Source organism: Mustela putorius, unplaced genomic scaffold, assembly GCF_011764305.1.
Source record: "Mustela putorius furo isolate JIRA1106 unplaced genomic scaffold, ASM1176430v1.1 tig00003834_pilon_pilon_pilon, whole genome shotgun sequence".
In the NCBI taxonomy this organism is placed as follows: Eukaryota; Metazoa; Chordata; class Mammalia; order Carnivora; family Mustelidae; genus Mustela; species Mustela putorius.
In genome coordinates this window covers 51204107-51214181 of record NW_025421987.1, presented here as the reverse complement: position 1 = coordinate 51214181, position 10075 = coordinate 51204107, and the positions used below count along the sequence as shown (strand labels likewise).

The 10075-nt window shown below is 36.1% G+C and overlaps 1 long non-coding RNA gene across 1 annotated transcript; it reads right to left on the bottom strand.

Moving 5' to 3' along the window:
* Window positions 1-7272: 7272 nt before the first annotated feature.
* Window positions 7273-10075, bottom strand: LOC123394393. The gene is made up of 2 exons (XR_006609113.1): window positions 8168-10075; window positions 7273-7851 (listed from the first exon to the last, which is right to left on the bottom strand). It is a non-coding gene; the product is annotated as an uncharacterized LOC123394393 (long non-coding RNA).

Genomic DNA, 10075 nt, shown 5'->3' with positions numbered 1-10075 from the left:
ACTACTTATGCCAGTTAATGTGTGTATACCTAATAAATTACTTCTAATAGCTATATGCTATTCCACAGCAGGTATCTATCATGTTTTGCTTATACATTGTCCCAGTTATGGACACCTGAGTTGCCTTCAACTGTTCACTGTCATGAGTGTCCCTTTATGGACCTGTGGAAGAATTTCACTGAAGTACGTACTTTAGTATATAATCAAATACTACCAGCTTCCTCTCTAGAGTGCCAGCACCAGTATAAACACCACACCAGTTAAAAATTAGCATGTTTCCAGGACCTAAAGATCCTCTTGTAGGTCTCTGCCTGTTTACATATTTTTCTCTCCTCCCTAAAGGTAACTACAAATCTGATATTTGCTGTATTTTTTTTTAAGTAAAGTTTTAGTACCTCTGTGTGCCTTTGGTTTAACCTCTTTCAAATTTTATAGAAATGGAATCACCCTACATAAGGTTTTTTGTGTGTGTGACTTTCTTCTTGTATTCAATGTCATGATCGAAAGAAATACACATATTACATCCAAATAGCTGCAGTTTATTCACTTTATGTGTAATATTTCATTATATAAGTGTGAAACTATCAATTTTTTTGAGTGAACATTGCCGTTGTGCTAAAGGGGGTCACCAACAGGCTATAATCTCTGGGTGGGGTGACCTACAAGCTAGTCCCTGACAGAAGTTCCCTCCCCAGTCCTTGGAATGTGCCTCCTGCTTACCCTGCCCCAGCAACACAGTCTTGAGAGAGGAAGGTATTGAGACCATCTGGATGGTATAGGTGACTAGACCCAGTTAAGACCTCTATATACACCTAAGAATCTGGCAGGAAGATGCAGGGATCTACTCGTCCTGCAGTAGCCCAAGACAAGCCTTGCAAGTAAATTCCATTGCTTATTCAAACTACCACCTACCAATCAGGAGTGGTCTGCCTCTTTCTTTGGTCTCTCCTTGCTCTCTGTGGTAGGGCACCAGTTTACCAACCAACGTTTTTTTTCCAATTTGGGGTTATAATGATGGATGCTTCTATGAGCATTCTTACATATATCTCATGCTGTAGATGAGCAAGTGTTTCTTCGGGGTTATATACCCCTATATACCTATATACCTAGAAATGGAATCGCTAGGGCATTGAATATGTGTCTCTTCAAACATATTAAATAATGTCAAACTGTTTCCAACGTATGGTAGCAAAACACATACTCATAAAAGAGTTAACATTGCTCCGTGTCTGGCATCACTTGGTAGTGTCAGTTCTTCTAATTTTTGCCATTCTAAGCAGTATATAATGATATCACATTCTATTTTTCTCTGTTTACTATTGAAGCTGAGCACAGTACAGGTCTGTTTGTATAAGATTTCATAGGGATAGATAAAGATATTCTCATATTATAAGCATATTTTTTTGACCCGAAAATATGGACACAAGAGTTCACACTAATTATCTGGGGAGAACAAACTGGTGTGGGAAAGAAGATAACCTTTATTTTATAATTTCCAGTGTAACCTGAATTTGTTTTCCATATCAATGTGCTACTTTTATTTTAAAATATATAAATTAAAAAACTGAAGTTCAAAATTATCTTAAAGCTTATATGTATTTAAATAAACAAATAAGATTGATAAACAACCTTTCAGCTGCCACCAGCCAAATCTTTTGCTGGAAAAATACACTAGGAGTCTCATGTCCAATACAGTAATTACTAGCCACATGTGGATACTGAGCCCTTGGAAATTGGGGAATGCCACATGTTGAAATTTTATGTTTGAAATAGCTGGTTAAATAAAATATATTATTTAAATTAACTTCCCCTGCTTGTGAATTTTGATGTAGCTTCTAGAAAAGTTTAAATTACATATGTGGCTCAAAATACATTTATATTGACAAAATATATTTCTGTTGCAGTAGAATCTACTTAGTGACCTGAGAAAAACATGACTAAGGAGAGTTCAAAAGAAAAAAACAAAATCACGCAAAGCATAAATATACTTCACTTAGGCAAACACAGAGTTATTTCTAGACATGCCCCAAACACCATAGCTTACTTGTATAAATCTTATTCAAATCACAACTTGAATTCAGGAGCATGATCATAATTCTCATCCACTCTTCACAGTTCCTACATTTGTCTGTAGGCAAAATAACAGAAAGAAGATGGTCCAAACAAGAGACAAGGCTCTTGGTGACTTGGATTCCATCATTCCTGCAGTTAACATTCCACGAATGCCCACAACAGGTCAGGCCCTGCATGAGGCACCACCAACAAAAAGAAAGGATGCGAGTTAACAAAAACAGGCCTTCCTTCTCCACCCCCATTCAGCCAAGCAAAATTCTCCATGTCCAATGGAACGCATCCCACTTTCAGCCACCACTTCGCAAAGCATGCATTTAAATGCAGGAACATTCTCTGGATGATTTAGTCTATGCAGAGCAGCAGAGGAAACACTAAGCACGTACTATGGAGCATAAATTAATGGACTTTGCCTATATGGTTCATGGATATTTGTTGTAATCATTATCACAGTTTCTTGGGAACAGTGCTCTTGGGGGGGGATCCAGGCTTGCTGGAGCTTATTTTCACAGCTGGGAATGCGAAGGAGAAGATGTGCTGCAGAACCCAGCGTCTGTGCTCTAGCTGACGCTGAACTGCAGCCGCACTTGCGGTGCATGTTATGGCTGCTGTCAGGGGAGGCAGCTGTATGCAGAGCACTGCTGGGCTGTCAGCTGCAGCGACCGAAGGCTTTGGTGCAGGATTTTGGTGATGGCTGACATGCAGGCAGATGTTGGGAGGACAAAGTGACCACAAGGAGCAAGGTACAAGGTAAGTATATGTAAAATAATGGTAGAAGTCAAGAGATTTTCAAAACGACGAAGTAGCTGTTGGTGGGGAACACTGAGGTCTCTGAAGATTTTTAACATTTTAATTCTCCTCCATCTACTTTGTAGCTTCAATTTCCCTCGCTCTCTCTCCCTCTCTCCCTCTTTCTGTCTCTCTCTGGCTCTGTCCTTTCAATTTCCTCTCTCTCTCTCAGATACACGCATAAACATACCTCTTGAAGGACATCTAAATAAGTAGTTGTTGATATGCCATATATTTGTACAAGTTTTCTGCTTGTAATTTAATCTCTTTTCCTAGTAATATACCCTGGAATGAAAGAAGCTGTCAGAATTCCCCCTACTTTAAGACTCTTTAAAGGAAAAAACCATTATGGACTATTAAAAGTTTGCATTATGTATAAGAGATCAGGCAAATGCCTGAAGACAAAGCACAAAAAACGCAGGATACTTCAAAGAACTCCATTCTGCTTAACTTAGTTCCAACTGAAGAAAATAAATAAGGCTGAAAATTTAGGAAGAACTTCTATACACAAATTAAACTTTTGCTTCTGCCTTGGGCTTTACCATCTACTGATTATGGGGGGCCATCTGTCCCAAGGAGTCTGTGCACAGGACTCTAAATGAGGAGTCTTTTCCATGTCATCTTGGTGAACGCGGACCCCTCTAGATCTGCTCCAGAACCAGCTTTATCTTAGTTTCACAGATTCTTCTCTGTATCCAGGATCCTTTTCCTTTTCTTCTAATCCTCTGGATCAATATCTTTTTAAATATGAAGAATGAGCAGGGGTAAGAAATGCACCTTTTATTTATTTATTTTTAAAGATGTATTTATTTATTTGACAGAGATAGATCACAAGTAGGCAGAGAGGCAGGCAGAGGGAGAGAGAGAGAGGGAAGCAGGCTCCCTGCCGAGCTGAGAGCCCAATGCGGGGCTCGATCCCAGGACCCCGAGATCATGACCTGAGCCGAAGGCAGCAGCTTAACCCACTGAGCCACTCAGGCACCCAGAAATCCACCTTTTATTAACAGCTAAGAGGCATGATCCAGTTTACTATCCTTTCATTATTTAAGAAAAAATATCTTACTGGTATTATTTTCCCTTTTTAAAGGAACAGAGGAAAGGAAAATTAGATGTGTATGAAACAAGGAACTGCTCTTTTGAATGATGCATTATTGATTCCAGTTAGTTTTACTTTTCAGAGAGGATAAGTTACACCATTTTATTTTCAAGAGGTTGTAACTTACTCTTAGTTTTAAAAAATAAAAAGAATATTGCAATCCTATATTGTGATACTCCACTGGCATACACAATCCCCCAGTGGAGGCCATATCATTACAGCTGAGTATACTCTATAATGCTATGCACATAGTAAGAAGTTAATACATGTTTATTGGATGAATGAATAAAGCATTGCCTCAAAAGGACAGATTTGAATAAGTTTGTAAAGAAATGCACTTTGATAGAAAATTCACAAAGTATGGATAAATGGCTACAGAAGTAAGAGGTACACATACCTAGAAAAGAACATTCCCCAAGTTTACATTAATAATGTTATTGTTCTAGCCAGTTATTCGTAAAATTTGTTATTAATTATTCTTACATGGTATGGTATGATGGGAATAGCTGAAAATACAAATACATGCAACAAAAGTGTTCACATTACTTAGTTAAAATGTAGTTCAGACTTCTAGATGTTGACTTCTTATATATCAGTATTTTGGAGTCCCTAGTTAATTCCCCCCTCTACTACCCACACCAATGTTAGAAGGACTATGTGGAAATGGGAGCACTTACCAATTACTGTTGGGAAGGTAAATTGGTACAAGCTCACTGGAGGTCAATTCTCCAACGATCTTTAGTGATACTTAGTAATTTCTTAGTATTTGCTTAGTACTTGGTAAATTCTGTAATGATTCTTAGTAAAAATTAGAATCTTCATACTCCATAAGCCAGCATTTTCATTTCTTGATATATACCTTCAAAAGACTGCCATATAAGCCCCCATGCTTAAGTGGGTAGAAGAAGAATCAATGAAACAAGATGGAATTGGGAGGGAGACAAACCATAAGTGACTCTTAATCTCACAAAACAAACTGAGGGTTGCTGGGGGGAGGGGGGTTGGGAAAAGGAGGTGGGATTATGGACATTGGGGAGGGTATGTGCTTTGGTGAGTGCTGTGAAGTGTGTAAACCTGGTGATTCACAGACCTGTGGGGATAAAAATGTATGTTTATAAAAAATAAAAAATTAAAAAAATTTTTAAAAAGACTGCCATACATGTGCATAAAAACCATTGTCTTATATCATGGAAATAATCAAAATTCCCATTAAAAGGACAGTGGCCAAAAATGTAATAATATAAAATGTAATAAAATGTATATCCATAGTATCCATAAAAAGAAATAACATTAATTATAATACATGATATATGATATAATACATGAATTTATATAAATATTACTGAAATTAATTCCAAAACATATTTTATTCACTTGAAATTATGTTTTCTAAAATTCATTATAATAATGAAGTTACATTTGCTTTTAACCAAATGCTAAAAGGGAGTGGTTAAAAGCAAATGTAACTTCATGTATTATAATGAATTTTAGAAAACATAATTTCAAATGAATAAAATATGTTTTGGAATTAATTTCAGTAATATTTATATAAATTAATAAAAAAATGATTCCCTCTCATTCCATATGTATGTATATATATATATATTTGATTATGTAGGTACATACATATATATATGTTTATATGTGTATGTATTTAATTTTTAGGAATACATAATTTCATAGTAAAACAAAAATAACCATGAAATATTCCTAAAGCTAATTATTCTCAGTACTTGGTCCTTGGTCCTGCCCCAGACCTATAGGCTTATATGCTACTCCATTCCTCATCCTTTCCCCAGCAGATGCTGTCTGAAGCATAATCCTGTTTTTGTCATAACGGGGAGCTTATCTCCCACTAGATAGATTTAATTAATGTGTAGTCTCTCCCTTTCTACTGAGACAGTATTTTGGTGAGTCTCTTCAGACATGAGAATTTGAGTCAAGTATCTAACTATTAAATAAATAATGGGGAAACTTAAAAGGATGTAATATTGAATAAACAGATCTTTGGGAAGATCTCTGATATGTCCTGCAGAAAGGCCATGGGTAGGGGATAATTTTATATTTTTCCATTTCCTTTTGGCTGGAGCTGAAGTTGGGGGTGGGTATAGAGGCCCTTCTTTTAGAAGGGACAAGGACAGGTGGGGCAGAACATCCTGAGAAAAGGAGAATGTTCAAGCAGCAGAGCTGCAGAACAAAGGCTCAGGAGAGGATTGTGTCCTAAGAAGGGGCAGGCCCATTGACTTACGTTTTCTGATACTCATTTTTAAGTCTCCTTTTTTGTACGAATGCCACTGTGTGGTCTTCAAGCCCCGGGTTATGTCTTTTGGACACGCCCACCTTGTATTGGCTGTATTTCGTGGCATCAAACCAGCAAACCAGAAAGCTGCAGCCTGATAGCAAAGGGAAACTGGTTTTAATGCTGCTTGAAACAGTCCAGGGCTTCAGAGCACACAGAGCAGAGAGGTGGATGTGAGGGTTCTGTGTGCTTCTGCGGAGGCAACAGGTGCCAGGAGATGGGGAGGGGCATTGAGGGCGCCATGCAGCTCGAATTGAAATGACAACAGCAAAGACCGCAGGAGAGAAGCCGAAGCCAGTTGGAGCAACACCACCTGGCTACAGAAGCACTGAACAGTAGGACACTCGAATGTTCCAGAGGTCCATCAGGACGATTTGTGAGCCTCTATTTGAGAATGGCTGGGAAACATAAAGGAATGGAAGGTGGGGGAAACCTCAGATTGGTATCTGCTGGGTCTTTGGAAAGAAAAAACAGTGTCTGTGCTGTTTTGGGGAGGACAGAGAGAGAAAGAGTGAAGAAAGAAATGGGCAGTCCCTACACTACACCAGGTTAAGTGACCTGGATGTTCTCCCTTGCAGGTTAAATACTGAAAGATTCCAGGAGTCAGTCATATGGCCATATCCACATACATGGATGGTTGGACTGTACAGGCCAAAATACATATTTAATTCACTCAGATTCTCATTCCAAAATTGGTGCTCTGTGGAAAATCAAATTTAATTTGTCCATTATGGCCATAAATTAAAACATCAAGTTTGATAGTGTTAAAACAACTTAGTTTCTTTGGAATAATATTTCTTCAAATGCCCATAAAAAATAGTAAGAAATCTAGGAAACATATAATTTAATGAAAATACTAATCATATTGGGGCACTTGGGTGGCTCAGTTAATTAAGCCTCCAACTCTTGATTTTGTCTCAGGTCATGATCCCTGGGTCTTGAGACCTAGCCCCTCTCAGCTGGGAGTCTGCTTGACAGTGTACACTCTCTCTCTCTCTCTCAAATAAATAAATAAATCTTTAACAAATAATTATATTTATTCACCTTTTCTGCAAAATGACAAGTCAGGTAATGGCAATTCTTCAACCCCAAATACTTCAAAACAGTCACAACAATAAAAAGAAATATCTCTTTGCCAATAAGAACATAAACTTTTGGCTATCAACAAGCTGTGAGGCTGACTACAATTTTTCATCATGCTCCATGGCTTATCAGGTCACTTAGCTATTTTTAGAAGTAGACAGTGTTACTTATAATGTAGCATATCTTGAAAGTTCAACCTTTGCAAATCATGCCATCCAGGGCAATTGTCTTGGAAGCAAAATCTCCATGGCTACCTGGTCACCTGCATTGAGGAAGATGAGCTGTCGAGTCAAGGTGATAATGCTTTCTTTTCTCCCCCAGTATACAATGTAGTTAAATATCACCTGTATGTTTCCATTAACTTTGTGAGGTTATTGAAGGTTTGTATTTTCAGATTCCTCTGACTTAACAAATTCAATTAGAAATGAAATCATAGATTTACTTATTATACAAATCATAAGGAATAATTCTCTTCTTGCTTCTTTGCTTTTGGGGGAGGGAATGTGAAGAAATCCTGAGAGAGAAATAATATTAAAGTTAATTTTCAAAATATAAAATTTTGTGTTTATAACAGTCAGAAACTTACAGAGGATGGAATAATGTATCATAGACTCTAGCCCAGGAGATTTCTAGAAACTAGAAAAATAGAGTATTTTTTATATAATAGTGAAAGCAAAGGCATATATATATTCATTCAAAGAAATATTAAAAAAAACAATATCTACATGAATACAAGACTCTTAAAATGAGTTTTGCATATTTTCCTTTCCTCTTTTTATTATATTCATATTGTTCCTTCAAACCCTGAGAGTATGATGATTTGCGTTTACCTTTGCTGATAGCTTCGTCTCCCTCTGTTGTCCGAAGTGGTAAAATACATCACTCTGGATACAGTAAGGCACTCACTTCCTCTGTTATTTGTAAGCTGACATGAAGTACACAGACACCTTCTGAAGTTTTTATGCATGCTGTGTTTTTTCTCCTTGCTGCAACAAGAAAAGCCTTTTCTTTTAACCCAGCTGCCTTTGAAGAAGTGACTCAAACATCTTCATGGCCTCTAAAGGTAAGAGTAAATATAGTTAGCTAATAAATTTTTCCTTATTTATGACTGAAAGTACTCAGTTGTAGGGATTTTACAATCAGTGAGGTCGACACTTGGAAATCTGTCATTTATCAATTTTGAAGACTGGAATTTTTAACTTCAAGGAAAATGTTCCATTAAATTAAAAAAGAAACACTATCTGATTGAAGGTAAAAGTTAAGATAAAAACAATGTTTTAGTTATCATGAATATAAATCTAGTGAATTAATAAGAAAAGCTGCATAGCAGAATTTAGAAGGGCAGTATTTAATACCAAACACAAGGACAGGTTGGTATTCCAAGTTTAAAAGGATTTGAAGAAAACTTTTCACACATAAGTTAAAAAGTGTTAAAGTACAGTTTGGTATTTTTAAATTCACCACTTGTTGTGATATAGCCACTTACAAAGAATTCAATATGTGTTGTTGGTAAATTCTAATAATTTAATGGACTAGAAGTAAATATTACAAAATTATGAAAAAAATCTCCCAAAATTCTTTGACAGTAAATAATATATAAAAAAGCAAACAGAAAATAACTAATCTAAGTAAGTAGATTAATTGGGGACTTTGTTGGACAGGAAGCTGGGAATTTTTGCCTCAAATTTCTAAAACTGCATAAATATCATTAGTTCTGTCTTACTTTAAATAACTTCTCAAAAGACAAGAGATGGGGTTGTTTTTGATGGCAATAAGTTTCAATCTCACTAAAAACACTTGTGAAATTTATAAAAATGAGATTATAATGTGTTTCACTCCATTATCAAAACAAACCATTAAACTCTAGCCTGTAATAAAAAGTTTTAGCATGAGGAATTATGATTAGTATAATTGGCAGAAACCTTTTAACCTAATTGCAAATAGGATAATAGAGTCCACCAAAAAAAATCCACCACTAAATTAATGAAGCTTTCAAAGAAGTACATATGCTTATTTGTTTCCTTTATCAAAACACACTTTGGGATGCTATTTAATATGGAACAAAGGAGGTAATCTTTTCATTTTCCTTCAACATTTAATGTACACCAGTCCCTGAGTATCACGGAGAAAGCTGAAACAAATTGTAAACTATAGACATGAAACAAAAAAATCATGAATTTTAATACACGTGCCTCGTTTTTATATTTGAAAATGAACAACAACAACAAAAATCTTGATAAGCCTTATTCTTTCATTTAAGACTGACACCAACACTTAATCCAAAACACTTCTTCACTTTATAAGAGTTATAGCAACAACCGTAGCCTGTAAGGTAAAGAGTTGCAGAGTATGTGAAATATTTATAAGCTAGTTATACATTTTTAAAAGAGTAGATAGAAATTCAAAGCCAGATAGAAATTCAAAGGCGTTCCTTCTTTAACTGGTGGTCTGAGTCTTTGAAGAAACTTGTGACTGGAAAGCATAGTAAGATCAAAATATGATTAATCTACCAAAAAAAAAAAACAGTGATGTTCAGTAATGATAAAAACTCACCACTAAACTTAGAGGCAAAACTTCAGGTGGAAAACTAATACTCCTGCAACATACTCAAATTATTTAACACATGAAGTGGGCAAAACATCTGTTAGAGACTCTATTCTACTTAAAGGAAATGAAAACAAAGCTCCCTTTTGAATCAGAAATCTGGTTTGAGAGGGCTAATCAGACTATCATCAATT